General features: G+C 43.9%; 1 long non-coding RNA gene across 1 annotated transcript in view; it reads right to left on the bottom strand.

Annotated features, from left to right (window-relative positions):
• Positions 1-453: 453 nt before the first annotated feature.
• The window catches only part of LOC147606924 (uncharacterized), a 69463-nt gene continuing 54574 nt past the window's right edge, over positions 454-15342 (bottom strand). The window contains exon 2 of the long non-coding RNA XR_015264878.1: positions 454-901. This is a non-coding gene — a long non-coding RNA (uncharacterized LOC147606924). The remainder of the gene's footprint in view (positions 902-15342) is intronic.

Genomic DNA, 15342 nt, shown 5'->3' on the forward strand with positions numbered 1-15342 from the left:
ATGCAAGTTGCACAAAATGGCTGCTGCACAATATAAACACAGTAACCAAATTGCGTATGGTCAGACACCCAGATAAAGCCTTGCAACAAAAAGCATCATAAAGACTAGTGACATGAAATCAAACATATTTAGAGTTCGAAGCCAACACATGACATGCTCCATATGATGGCTCGAGAGTGAGGTCCTCAAAAAATCCGTTGCAAGCATGATGGTGCACAAACCACTACGCTAGCGCATGCAGTAACCAAAATGACATATGGGCAGACACCCAGATCAAGCCTTGCATATTTTGAGACACTTCTAGTCCTCCTCCCCTAGTAGCAGAGAAAATGTATGTCTTACCTGATTCCCAGCTATAATCAAGTGGGACCAGCCCAGAAAAATCATACCTTTCCACGATGAATGAGATACAAAACCTAGTCCATAATACATCCTTTTAAAACTAGACAATGAGCAGTAAGTCTTGACATTGTATTAATAATAATTCAAAAGCTAAACACGCAAATGACAGTGGAGCACATATGTGAATATGCTGACTTGATGCTTTGCTAGGTGCATCCATGTTCCCTCATCAACACATAAAACTGACATCCAGCTTGGTTTGTCCTTCAGATCGCATAGCCCAGCCACCATCTTCTGCATTGTTACCTCTATTCAATACATATGTGATCACAATGCAAATTTTCCAATTCATACTGTCCCCAAAAAGTTCATCATGCTCCACTTATCAAAATCTCCAATATTGCAACGGTCTCAAGGCCTAGAAAGTAAAGAGGCAAGGCCCACTCCACCATTGCTGGGCATCTTATATCTAGCACACATTTCAAAGGGCCTGGCCATACGCTGACGTGTTGGTACAGGTGCAGGCATCATGCATTTAAGGCTGTCATATGAACCACCCCTGTCCAAAACAAGCATGAAAAAAGCAACATCAATAAACAAGCACACTTGCCAACGGCAGATTGTAATAAAACTTCCTGCAGAGGTTCCCACATGGCATACAGGCAATGATTTAACCATGTATGCCATTTCACATCAGCTTGCTTCATGAAATCACAAGAAAAATCCAGGACAGTTTCAATGCTCCCTTTGATAAAATCATCAATCTACTGCCAAAACAAAAGATAACATGAAACTTGGTGATAAATTTGTTTGAGAACCTAGAATTTCATTGACCACAACTTGATGTCAAAAGCAGACGTGAGGACGTAAGGCTATCTGGTGTACACCTACTACATTGCCACATACTGTTCAAGCTTCTAGAATTGTCATATCCCCAAAAGTCATGGCTGAGATGGAATTTAATTCTAATGCTTAAAGGCTAAGAATGTCTTCAGAGTTATTTTGGTGCGAATTGACCTTAATAAACTAAGGAGACTCTCACCTGCAGTCTTAAGGACCATGGCTAGGAGGTGAGCTTGCATGCTCCTCCGTTTATGTCCAAGGAACTCGTCACAATTGTGACTTAATCTCTTTTCATTACCCTTAATTATCTTTAATTACTCTTAATCATTGAAGGGACACCAGTGAAGGGTCAAAACCTGTCACATGGGTCATCACCAAAGCACACATCTCTTCAAAGGGACACATCTATTGATCAAATGGCACATCTCTACGTTCAAAGTGTTAAAGTCACGCAGCAGCAACGCACACACCACCCTAGGGCACTGAGCAACGTTAGTGGTTGAGCTCCCATCTCCTAGCTGTTGCTCCACCCCAAAAAACCTGGCCGGAGGAGATATCTATGACAAGGTGCCACCACACCCTATATATGGCTCTTCGACTCAAAGGATATAACTATTCATTCAAGAGTCACACCCTTTCATCAGGGATGTGCCTCTTCATTTGTACCTCTTCAGGCCCTATTTAACAAGGCCTTGTGTCTAAAGGCAAACAACACAGCTTTCCGCTCTTTGCCTCATGTTTACTCAAGTATTTAAGTATTAAGATATTTTAATCATGTTTGATTAAGCTAAAAGCTTAACAGTGGTATCAGAGCAAACAAACTCCAACCTGTAGGATGCCCACAACCAAACCCTAACCCTAAAAATCAAAGAACCCTAACCCTAAAAATCAGCCAGCCCTAACCCTAAAATCAGCCTTAGCAAGGGTTGTATGGAAGAGCAGGAGAGAATTTTCCAGCCAATTTTGGCCCCTTTGCTTGATTTTTCTTAATTTATGATTTTTCCCTATTTTCTATAACATAGAAAAAACAAAGATTCAGAATTTTGGAGCACAAGGTGCAGAAGAGAACCAGTATGGACTTGAAGCAGGGACATGGAAGGCATAGGATGTTGTGGGCTCCGAAGGGGAGCTGTCGGCTGAGATAAAGCAGTCTGTCGGCTGATCCAGATGAGGCAGCTGCTGCAGGGCGCATCAATAATATGGAATGATGTCCAGTCAACTGGCCGACCAGCAGTCGGCCAGTTCTCCATAAAGTACAAGGGACTATAAATAGCACAAGAGGCACAATGTGTTCATTCATTCCTTTAGGTAATGGGTCCTTAGGGTCCTTAGTCTAGGACAGATTTTGGTGTTTATCACCCTTTTTATGAAGACAGTCTAGGGCTGTAGAAGAGTACCTTTTTGTACTATATAAATATACTGAATTTCCAACATATATCTCTCTCTCTCTCTCTACTCTCTCTTCATGTCTGCGTTTTGCATCAGCATGTTCTCAAGAGTGTTTAGGGCTGAAAGAAGACTCCCAGAGCTTCCACATGTTACATTTGGCTGCGTTTTGCTTCTTCCCACGGGAGTTTTCTACACTTAGAGAGGGCCTATCTCCAGCTACTTCACTTGAGGATCAGTTTCGGGAGCTGTTTTGTATTAGTGGAGACTTTCTTCTTTGACAGGAGTTTCCAGTTTTCTGGAGAAGAGCAGTGATCTTTTCATAGATCCTGAGTAGAGTTTATTTTGTCCGAGCTTGTGTTCTTTGCAATATTTGCAGAACAAGGAGGGTGTTTTGTCCTTTGTGGTGTGATCCTTTCATATGGATCCTTTATTTGTTGATGATTCATGGGATCTGATTCTACTTCTGGAACAGTCTTCTACTATCTGTGATGCTTTTGAGGACTTTGTTACCACTGCAGTTTATATTCCTGCTTCCCTTCCTCATTGTGAGGAGTCTATCTCTGCATCTCTTTGTGATGCTTCTGAGGATGCCCCTCCCCCTGCCAGTTCTGCACGCTTGTTGTTTTGGAGGATGCTTTTTTGGACCTTTTGGATCTCTGGTTGCTAACTGTGCCTGGGGCACGGTGGTACTTCCAGAGTTTTTGGATTTGGATTAGAAACAGGTTGGGCTTATATTAGTCCGACGATATCTTTTTTCAGAGGGGGATGTGTAGTCCTTCTATCTTGCGATGCCCATCTCAGTGGTGTGTACTTATGTACAGCATTGGGCAACTCATGTTATGGAGTTTGAGCAGATGGACCCCATCTTTTCTACGGAGTCTTTACATCTTGCGATGCCGACCTTTTCAGAGGATGCTTTTGTACAGCATTTGGCTACTCTTTGTACAGTGTTGGAGCAGATTGACTCTATTTCTTTTGAGGGTTCCAGTGAGGAGCGGTTTGCTCCCAGGATTGATTATTTCTCTCCATCTCTCTCTCTCACTCTCTCTCCTGTGTTTCCACTTTCCCTTCTTCCGCTGCACATTCTATCAATGGCTATCCCACTACTTGCTCAATTGCCCCCAAAATATGAGAGCTTCTATTCTTCACTTCTGACCTTAGGTCAACCGAAAACTATTACCTTAGGTCAACCGGAAACTATTACCTGGGATGAGTTGTTGCCTGTGGTCCTTGGTCAAGAGAGCAGATTCAGGGATTCTTCTTCTAAGAAAGGTAACCAGGCTTTCATTGGACACAGAGGGGGATAGTCTAACAAAGGCAAAGGTGGGGTACTTCCTTCTAAGGACTCTTGAGGACTCCAAGGATCCAAAGCTGAGGGGATCTTCAACGTCTCATTCTTCTAGCAACCAGAAGGTTTGTGATTATTGCTCCAAACAAGGGCACTTATGGCGACAATGCCGGGGTTGCATGCAGGATTTGGAAGGGAAGTCAAAGGACAAAGGGGCAAGCTCATCTGCTAGAGTTGTGGAGGAGTTAGCTTTCATCACCCTGATTGATCTTGAGTCCGAGACTCCCCCTCCAATGGTCGAGTAGGCTTTTCCTTCACGTTCCCACTTGTGACATGTGAGAGATTGACCGTAGTAATCACAACCTTAGGCTAACTAAACTTCGCTTAATGATGTTTAAGAGAGACAAATAGTGTCAATGCAATGCAATGCAATGCAGCTATATTAGATGAATGGGTTACAATGAGATCTAAATAGATCTATGATGCTGTCCTAGAAGACCCTTCTCGGGATGAGAGGGATAGGCTGAATGCTGACGATGAGGACTATTCCTGGCTCCAATGCTGAGGTCCACCCTTCGATGCCGGCTTCCTTCTATGTAGGAGGTAGGAGATGATGAACTAGGTGCTGAGTATGCTAAATATGTTGGCTGTATGCTGAATACTGAATGCGGTATGCTGAACTCCTCACCCTCTTAGGGTCTTGGGCTGAAGACCACCAAGCGATGCTGAGATGAGGGAGATGTTGGACTCAATCTGATGCGCCACTATTTATATGCTGAGATGCTGCAGGTCGGCCAGATACCTAACTGCTCATGACTACATAAATGCTTTAGACAATGCCTAAAATGCTGTCAGCTGATGAAGACTGCTGTTGGCTGAAGAGGACTGCTGTCGACTGGTCCAAACAGCCCCCGTCTTGATGAGATGTGTGCTCTATATGCTTGGTAACTACTGTTGGTGCTATACAAGCCCCAAACACTGATGCTCATGATGTGAATGTCTGGCTAATATTTGGATTAATGCTTGGATGTTCTGCTTAAGGTTTATGGATGCTTAATGATGCCATGCCACCTGTACACCTGATGGGTGTGCACGTGACACCACTCTCCTCAGTGGATTTTGGATAGTGGTGCCACACAGCACATGACTTATCGTGCAAGGATTTGAAAGAAAGAGAAAACACAGGTTGTAGGCCCAAGTACAAATTGTAGAAGGCTGTAGACAGTTGTTTATTGCTGACAATGAGCACAAGGGCAACCTGTAGGTGCTCCTGTACTCCTCAAGCTGCAGCTTGATACGGGTGAACTCTTCAATCTTCTCAACCATGTTATTTGACTCATTGATTGAAAACTTCTCCAAATCTGACTCCAATTTGGCAATCTTTACTGTTGAAACTCTCCCATACCTCCTTTGGATCTCCGTCCACATCTGATGAGCATCACTTCGGGTAGAGACAAACTGTGCCTAACACTGCCTGTATAGATGGAGTCATGCAGTGGATGATGATAAGACGGGCCCGAGCATCCAATATGCTTCTCAAAGCAGGGTCCACCAAGTGACATGTTGAGATGGACATCCACACACTGACTCCTTCCAGCAATAACTGAGTGTAGGAAGACCCTGCATGATAGTTGATTGTTGTAAGCTTCATGGAGTCATTGACTTGGGGAGGAGTGTGAATGGGAGTTAGGGTTAAGAGTTCATGTGGGAGACATACACAGAGAAGCCAGGGAGAGAGAGAGAGAGAGAGAGTTGTGGGGATAAGTCAACTCATCAAGATGTGAGTGTGTGACTCCCCTATCACACATGTATATTACACTAGTACACATAGTGCACTTAGTACATTAAAAGTACTAAGTGTACTATGTACTATAACTTATGGGCTTGTACACACTATAAGGGTGGGCATAATGCCTTTACCCCAACAACCTCCCACTTAAAGGCAAAGTGCCCTTAAATGAAGGAAAAGAAAAAATCAGCATGTACGTGATAATATACAAGGCCATATCAAGGCTGAAACTGGCCTCATCCAATGCCCATCAAGTGTCTGCAATGAGCAAACCGCTCCGGAGGCAAACTCTTTGTCAACAGATCAGCCGGGTTGTCATCTGTATGAATCTTAACAAGCTGAATTTGCTTGTTCTCTATCACCTCTCTAATGAAGTGATACTTCACATCCACATGCTTCGTCTTTGCATGAAAGACAGGGTTCTTTGCCAACTGGATGGCACTTTGACTGTCACAATGCAACAATGGAATATCCCCTGAATAACCCAAATCAACCACTAACCGAGATAGCCATAATGCCTCCTTGCAAGCCTCTGTGGCTGCAATATACTCGGCCTCTGTAGTAGATAAGGCTGTGCACTTCTCCATCCTCGATATCCATGACACAGCACCTCCTGTGAATGTAAACACATAACCGGTAGTAGACTTCCGGTTATCTGGATGACCGGCATAATCCGAATCTGTGTAACCATGCACTAATGCATCCTGTTTGCCAAAACATATGCACATATCCTGTGTGCCCTTCAGGTATCTCATGACACCTTTCACTGCTTCCCAATGCTTCTTGCCAGGGTTGGCCATGTATCTAGAAACCACTCCCACTGCAAATGCAATGTCCGGCCTAGTAGCAACCATGGCATACATGAGACTGCCACCACAAGCTGAAGCATACGGAATCTTGGCCATATCAGCCCTGTCTCTATCCGACTGTGGGCTGTCCATAGCACTGAGTTTCACATATGGAGGCAAAGGAGTACTAGCCTTCTTCCCCCCGTCCATATTGAACCTCTGCAAGACTTTGCCAATGTATTCCTTCTGAGACAAATACAACACATGCTGATTTCTGTCCCGAAGTATCCGCATACCCAAAATGTGATTTGCATCACCTAAATCCTTTATATCAAAGGTCTGATGCAGCCTCTACTTCAAGGCATCCATCTCCTTACGAGATTTCCCGGCAATCAACATATCATCAACATACAAGATGAGGATCAATAGACTGCCATCCAAAGCTTTCTTGGTGTATAAGCAGTGATCTATGTCACTTCTCCTGAATTTCTGGGATTTCATGAATGTATCAAATTTATGATACCATTCCCTTGGTGCCTGTTTGAGCCCATAAAGACTCTTTTTCAGCTTGCATACAAGCTTCTCCTTTCCACTCACTGCATAACCCTCTGGTTGTTGCATATATATCTCCTCATGGAGATCACCGTGAAGAAAAGCAGTCTTCACATCCATCTGAATCAAGTCCAGATCATCATGCGCAACCAAAGCTAACACAGCTCTAAGTGTGGTCATTTTGACCACTGGAGAGAAGATCTCCTCAAAGTCCACACCATATTCCTGCTTGAAGCCCTTAGCCACTAACCTGGCTTTGTATCTTGGCTTTGCATCAGGTGCAACTTTGAGCCTGTAAACCCATTTGCATGGCAAAACCTTCTTGCCTGCAGGCAAATGCACCAACTTCCATGTTCCATTTTTGTGCAGAGAATCCATCTCTGACTTCATGGCACGCTCCCAAAGAGCCTTGTCTGCCCTTTGTAAAGCCTCCTTATAACATGAGGGCTCCCCACAGTCACTGAGCATCAAGTAGTCAACCCTTGGAACAAACTTGTCAGGGGCTCTGGAGGGTCTTGTGGACCTCCATACCCAATGACCATCATGTGCAGGTTGCTATCCAGCCTGCATATCACCCATTGGTGGCTCCTGTTCCATGCCATAAGGCTGAAAAATCATGCCCAGTATCTCCTCTAACTGTGGTATATCCATAGGGATATCTTCTGCCATCTCTGGCTGTCCATTTGGACCATTTTCAGCACCATTTAAGGGCTGGTTTTCCTGCTGTAATGGCTGATTTACAGCCCTTGGTTGTTGTCCATGATGTCCATCATCATCAAAGATGACTCTGCTAGGCTCCTGTTGCCTTGCAGGCTCCTTATACATGCATGTTTCATCAAAAATGACATCATTGCTGCGTATAATCTTTCTATTCACGGGATCGCAAAGTCTATACCCCATTTCACCTCTGTCACCATATCCTAGGAATATGCATTTGTGAGACTTAGGATCAAGTTTGGTGCGCATTTCCCTGCGTATGTGCACGTACGCAACGCAACCAAACACTCTCAAGTGCTTGTATGACGGAGGCTTCCCTCTCCATACTTCCTCTGGCACTTTCCCACCAAGCCTCGTGTTAGGTGACCTGTTTATAAGGTGAACGGTTGTCATAACAGCTTCAGCCCAAAAACCATGAGGTAATGCAGCATGTGATAACATAGAACGGACCTTCTCCTGAATGGTCCTGTTCATCCTCTCTGCTGTCCCGTTTTGTGGAGGATCATAAGGAGTAGAGAGCTCCCTCTTGATGCCTTTAGCATCACAGAAGTCCTAAAACTGTTTAGACATATACTCTCCACCATTGTCGGAACGTGTTGTGGAGAGAAGAAGGCACCAGGTGGTAGACCAAGACTAGGCGTGCAAGGTTGGGGCAATAGAACACAGGCGTGAGCAGAGAAAAGGAGGGACGTGAGCTATCGAAAATTGAGAGAGGAGAGCAATTCGTAGGTTGGGGGAAAATAGCCATACGATTTGTATTGTTGGCCTTTCCTTTTATTCAAGTGACTTTAAAAATAATGTGGCCATGTCCAATGTGAACATGGCCAAGGCTTTAAATGTTCTAAGCCTTTAAAATACATGTACAATATACACATTGAGGGGTCATTTAGGGCTTTAACCCAACAACCTCCCACTTAAAGGCATAAATGACGCCTTTAAGCTATCCAACTCCCACCATCTGTATGCAATGCTCATGTTGAGCCTTAGCAAGACTCTTGGTGAGAACATCTGCAGGGTTATCCTGTGTGTTGATCTTAGTCAAGGTGACTAGACCATCCTCCAATACCTGTCGTATGAAGTGGTACCGCACATCAATGTGCTTGGTACGAGCATGAAACATGGCATTCTTGGCCAAATAGACAGCACTCTGGCTATCACATCCCAAGACTGGAGTACTCACAGGCATGCCAAGCTCCTTTGCAAGTCTGCCCAGCCATATGGCTTCTTTTGAAGGTTCAGTAGCTGAAATATATTCAGCTTCAGTGGTACTCAATGCCACAATTTTCTGCAACCTAGAACACCAAGAGACTGCACCACCAGCAATAGTAAAGACATAGCCACTGGTAGATTTCCTGGTGTCCAAGTCACTTGCCATGTCTGCATCACAATATCCCTGCAACTTTAGGTCACTTTTGCCATAAGAGATACACTTTGATTGTGTACCTAACAAGTATCTCAAAATGCATTAGACAGCTTCCCAATGTGCTTTGCCAGGATTCGACATGTATCTACTGACAACTCCCACTGCATGAGCAATGTCAGGACGAGTAGCAACCATAGCATACATGAGGGAACCACAAGCTGATGCATAAGGGATTCCCTTCATAGCTTTCACTGCCATATCATCCTTCGGGCAATCTGCTTTGCTAAGCTTAGTGTATGGAGGTAAAGGTACTCCAAGAGGCTTAGCATCAGCCATATTAAACCTGTCAAGTACTTTAGCAATGTACTTCTCTTGAGATAAAAACAGCAATTTCAGCTTTCTATCTCTTTTAACACGCATGCCCAAAATATGCTCTGCATCACCTAAATCCTTCATAGCAAAAGCTGAATTCAGCTTGCGTTTGAGAGCATCAAGACTGGTCTTATGTTTCCCAGCAATCAACATATCATCCACATAAAGAACAAGGATAATAGGACTTCCATCCTCATCCTTTTTCGTATACAAACAATGATCTGCATGGCTGCGTTTAAAGCCTTGAGACAGCATAAAAGTGTCAAACTTCTTATACCACTGCCGTGATGACTGTCTCAAACCATACAGTGCTCTTTTCAGCTTGCATACCAATTCCTCTCTTCCAGGAACAACAAAACCCTCAGGTTGCTTCATGTAGATGTCCTCTTCAATGTCACCATGAAGAAAAGCTGTCTTCACATCCATTCGATTCAATTCCAAATCAAGTATTGCAACGAGAGCAAAAAGGACACGCAATGTGGTAAGCTTCACAACAGGGGAAAAGATTTCTTGAAAATCAATCCCTTCCTTCTGTGCATATCCTTTGGCAACCAATCTTGCCTTGTACTTGGGTTTTCCATCAACACACTTGACTTTGTACACCCATTTGTTAGGAAGAGCCTTTCTCCCTTTGGGCAATGGTACAAGATCCCAAGTATCATTTGCATGCAAAGATTTCATTTCTTCTTGCATTGCAAGCTCCCACTTGCTGCTCAACTCACATGACTTTGCCTCCTTGTCACCCTCATCTGACAACATTATATGATGCAAAGAGGGATCAAAACGTTGCGGTTGCCTTCTCAAACGAGTGGACCTGCGTACCCAATGATCTACATTCTCAGGCAATGGTTCCACATCAAGAGGCAACTCATTTTCAGCTTGTTCATGTTGCTGAAAATCATTTTCAGCCAATGCAGGTGGCTGTCCATCCTCATTAGGAGCATCAATATCATGTCCTACCTCTTCTGGCTCAAGGTTAACCGGCTGATTATCAATTTCAGCCTGTGGTAATGCATCATGAGGCTCTGTTTCAACACCAATGGGTGGCACAAGAGGCTGAAATTTGACTCTTTTCTTGTCAAACTCAGCAGATGTAGCATTTTTGAGCAACTTTGCCTCGTTGAATACTACATCACGGCTGCGAATTACCTTTCTAAACTGTGGTAACCACACTCTATAGCCCATTTCACCTTCTTCCCCATAACCGAGGAAGAGTCCCTTAATGGACTTCATATCAAGCTTTGTTCTCAAGTCATTACGTACATGAACAAAAGCTTCGCAGCCGAACACTCTCAAATGATCATAAGAGGCAGGTTTGCCAGACCAAACCTCCTCTGGAATGTCATTTTTCAGCATACTATTAGGAGAGCGATTGCAAATATGAACTACAGTTTTCAATGCCTCCCCCCAAAACTCTTGAGGGAGATTAGCGGTGGACAACATGCAACGCACTCTCTCACATAAAGTACGATTATACCTCTCAGCCACATCATTAGAAGACGGATTATAAGGGGCTGTCAACTCCCTTTTAATCCCGTTATCATCACAAAAACGCTGAAATTCAGCAGACACATACTCTCCTCCATTATCAGATTTGAGACATTTAACCTTAGCATTCTTTTGAGTGGTAACAAAAGCATGAAACTTCTTGAAAGCATTAAACGTCTCACTTTTACTTTTCAACAAATGCACCCAACCCTTCCTAGTGCAATCATCAATGAATGTCACAAAATATAATGCACCACCATGAGATTTAACAGGCATAGTGCACACATCGGAGTGAATAAGGTCAAGAGGATTAGCTTTGCGAGAGACACCAGAATAATAAGAAGTTTTCTTTTGTTTTCCAAACAGACAATCATTACAAAAGTCCAACTTTGTGCCCTTTACATCAACCCTCTTCAAAGAGGAGAGCACATCAATACCCTTCTGGCTCATGTGGCCAAGTCTCTTATGCCATAACTCCAAGTGGGAGGCAATGTCAGCCACTGCAAGAAACTTGCCAGGCAAAGCTTTACAATGTAAATAATACAAAGTACCATTCTTGCAACCTTTGACAATGAGCATAGAACCTTTCTGCAGCTTCCATGAACCCCCAGCAAATATGGTCGTATAGCCATGTGCATCCAATTGGCCCACTGACAGCAGACTCTTCTTAATGCCTGGAACATACCTGACATCATTCAACATAAACTCTTGGCCATTGTTAAGAGCCAAGCGTATGGTGCCCATTCCCTCAATGTTGCAAGCATGGTTATCACCGAGGTAAACTTTGACATACCTGCCTGCTGTATATGTAGCAAAACACTCCAAAGATGGAGTAACATGGAAAGAGGCACCCGAGTCTACTATCCAAGACTGAGATAGGCCATCATTAGCACTCAGCAATGCATCAATGACATCCTTTCTTGAGATAAGCATGTCTTCTGCATTCAAAAGCATAAAATCTGAGGGGCATGAAGATGCAACCAAAATCTCCTCAATGTCTGACAACTCCTCAATGACAACACTAGAGGATACATTTGCATTCTCCGCATCTTTGGAAGAGTCACCTGCTGATTTTTCCCCTTTCATCTCGTCCTTCTTCTTCTTCTCCTGCGCTTCCTTCTTCCTTTCCTGCTCTTTCTTGAAGTACCTGCAATCGGGCTTCTTATGGCCCTTTCTGCCACACTGATAGCAAGTTACATCCTTGTCCTTTGTCTTGCTTTTGCTCCTGTTTTGACCTGTACCTGTATCCCGCTTTTGACTCCTGCCTCTTGCATTATAGGCAGATCTGCCACCTTCCCCACTGGCCTTGCGTCTAATCTCCTCATTGAGAATAGAGCCTCTCACTCCATCATAAGTGAGACTGGGGCTATTACTCAGAGAAACCACAAGCGTTTCCCATGAGTCAGGCAAAGTCATAAGCAAGAAGATAGCCTTGAGCTTATCATCAAATGGCTGTAATCCTGTGTCCTGCAACTGACTCAAAACACTAGTAAAGGCACTTAAATGCTCAGAAGCCGACTTGGCTTCATCAAGCATCATGTTAACCAGCTTACGCATCAAGTGCACCTGATTGACATGCGTAGCATTTTCATAAGTGGCCTTCAGTTTCTGCCATATAGCAAATGCAGTGTCCAAACCCTTGATGTCAACAAGAATGTCATCATTCACTGCCATCTTTATGTAGGCTTTGGCCCTCTTGTTGAGTCTGGCCCAATCCTCATCTGGCATGTTTGCAGGCTTCGTTTCCAAAAGAGCATCATCGCAATCTTTGAGAAACAGTATGCCCTGCATTCTATCCTGCCACAAATCAAAACCTGTACCATCAAAGCGTTGGATCTCCATCAAACTTTTGGCATCAGATGCAGAGGAAGTGGCGGCCATGATGACTCACTGCGACTATGTACCACAAGAGGAATGCAACACGCTGAAAATTTCAGCAATTGGGCGCAACCACAATGCTTGCGTACATAAGACCACAAATATCGTACATAAAAGCAGTCCGAATCTGAAATTTGCAGAAATTTCGACTGAAACTACGTTTTCAAGTGCCTGTTTTCACCTGTTTGGTCAATTTCGTGAGGGGAAACACTTATACATGTGAATTAAACGATTTGGTACACCTGCGTATTGCTGTCATAACCTGTTTTTGACCTAAAAACAGCCTGTTTTGGGCTGTTTTGGTACTCTAGGTACCCCCCTTGAGCCCGGGAACCCTCTTCTTCGCGATAGAAACAAAAAACATCGCCGGAAAAGCATCTTTCTTTCGCTGTCCAGCAGCCTGCGTAGAGGGTTTTTGGAACCCTAAAGCTCTGATACCAGTTGTTGTGGAGAGAAGAAGGCACCAGGTGGTAGACCAAGACTAGGCGTGCAAGGTTGGGGCAATAGAACACAGGCGTGAGCAGAGAAAAGGAGGGACGTGAGCTATCGAAAATTGAGAGAGGAGAGCAATTCGTAGGTTGGGGGAAAATAGCCATACGATTTGTATTGTTGGCCTTTCCTTTTATTCAAGTGACTTTAAAAATAATGTGGCCATGTCCAATGTGAACATGGCCAAGGCTTTAAATGTTCTAAGCCTTTAAAATACATGTACAATATACACATTGAGGGGTCATTTAGGGCTTTAACCCAACAGAACGCAAAGCCTTCAGTGTTTTGCCAGTTTGATTCTCAACAAGAGCAACAAACTTCTCAAACACTGAGAATGTATCACTCTTCAAACGAAGAGGATAAACCCACACCTTGCGTGTGGCATCATCTATAAAAGACACACAGTATTTTGCCCCTCCCAAAGAAAGCTGAGGCATCTCACATACATCTGTATGCACAAGCTCTAACTGAGCATCTTTCTGTCCAAGAGCTTTCTTGTGGGGGCGCTGCACTTGCCTGCCATATATACAATGCTCACAAAATTGAAAACTTGAAAACTTTAGAGAAGGCAAGTAACCCAAACGAGACAATTGCTCCATTCCTTTGACACTCATGTGTCCCAACCGGCTATGCCCCACAGAGATTTCCGGCAGCTCGGTTGCATTTACATTAGCATGGTGACAAACACCTGCATGCATGAAATAAAGAGTGTCCACCTTAGAGCCTCTGGCAACAACCAGTGAGCCCTTACTAATCTTCCACTTTCCACGACCAAATGTGGTAACATAATCAGCATCATCAAGCTGTCCAGTAGAAAGCAGATTCTTCTTGATCTCAGGCACATGCCTCACATCATGGAGCATAAGCTGTGAGCCATCTGAAAACACAAGCCTCACATCACCTCTGCCAAGAATCTTGCATGCATGGTTATCACCCAAATAAACCACTCCTTCATTGCCAGCAGTATACCTGACAAACAAGTCTCTGCAACCTGTGACATGAAAGGAGGCACCTGAATCAATGATCCATGAGTGCATACCATGACCACCTGTAAGAAGTGAATGGGCATCAAGTGAAGACATAAATAGGACCTCATCCTCACTATCACCTGCATGTGACACATTGATTTCTTCAATCTTGACTCCACTTTTGTCCTTTGGCTTTACATCTTTGGCTTCATCTTTGTCTTTGTCTTTGCCTTTTCCCTTTTCCTTTTGATCATTTTTCCATTTCTAGCATTGCTTTTTGATGTGTCCCTTCTTGCCACAATAATGGCATTCCAAATCCTTTTTGGAGCGAGACTTGCTCCTTCCCCTTTCTTGGCTTTTACCCCTTTGCTGGGATCTCCCACGTGCATTCATTGCATTGGACTTTCCAACAGAATTGTTCTTCCTGTTCATCTCTTCTTGAAGAAGAGCACCCTCAACATCTGCATATGACAGCATAGCATTTGAATTGCTAGTGGCTGTTCTGAATGTGTCCCAACTCTCTGGCAAAGTGCATAAAAGAAAGGTGGCTTTGAACTCATCGTCCATTGCCAACTTTTGATTTATAACTTGGCTGACAATACCATTAAACTCATTTAGATGGGCTGCCATAGACGCCCCTTCCTTCATCTGAAGACCAATGAGTTTCTTCAACCAATACACTTTGCTTGAGGCACTTTGCTGGGCATACAAGTCCTGCAATCTCTACCACATTCCCCAAGCTGTCTTCTCTTCACGAATGCTGAAAAGTAAAGAGTCTGACACAGATAACATGATAGTAGATCTTGCCAGCTCATCCATATCTTCCCACTCTTCAGCAGTAAGAGAAGCGGGCTTTACACCCCTTTCTTTGATAGGCTTGTGCTGCTTTTTCTGGAGCAACACATTATAGCACTGGGTTTGCCAAATATCATAGTTATGTGAGCCTTCAAGCTTCTTGATGTGAAGCAATGAAGAGCTCTCACCTGTGGTTGCCATAGCAATATGCAACCTGTCAATGCCTGACTCCCTGCAAAATGTGCAAACACTGCACCAAAAGCACACAAAGTGCTCACAGT

Source organism: Cibotium barometz, chromosome 56, assembly GCF_041138505.1.
Source record: "Cibotium barometz isolate CiBa-2024 chromosome 56, ASM4113850v1, whole genome shotgun sequence".
Taxonomy (NCBI): domain Eukaryota; kingdom Viridiplantae; phylum Streptophyta; class Polypodiopsida; order Cyatheales; family Cibotiaceae; genus Cibotium; species Cibotium barometz.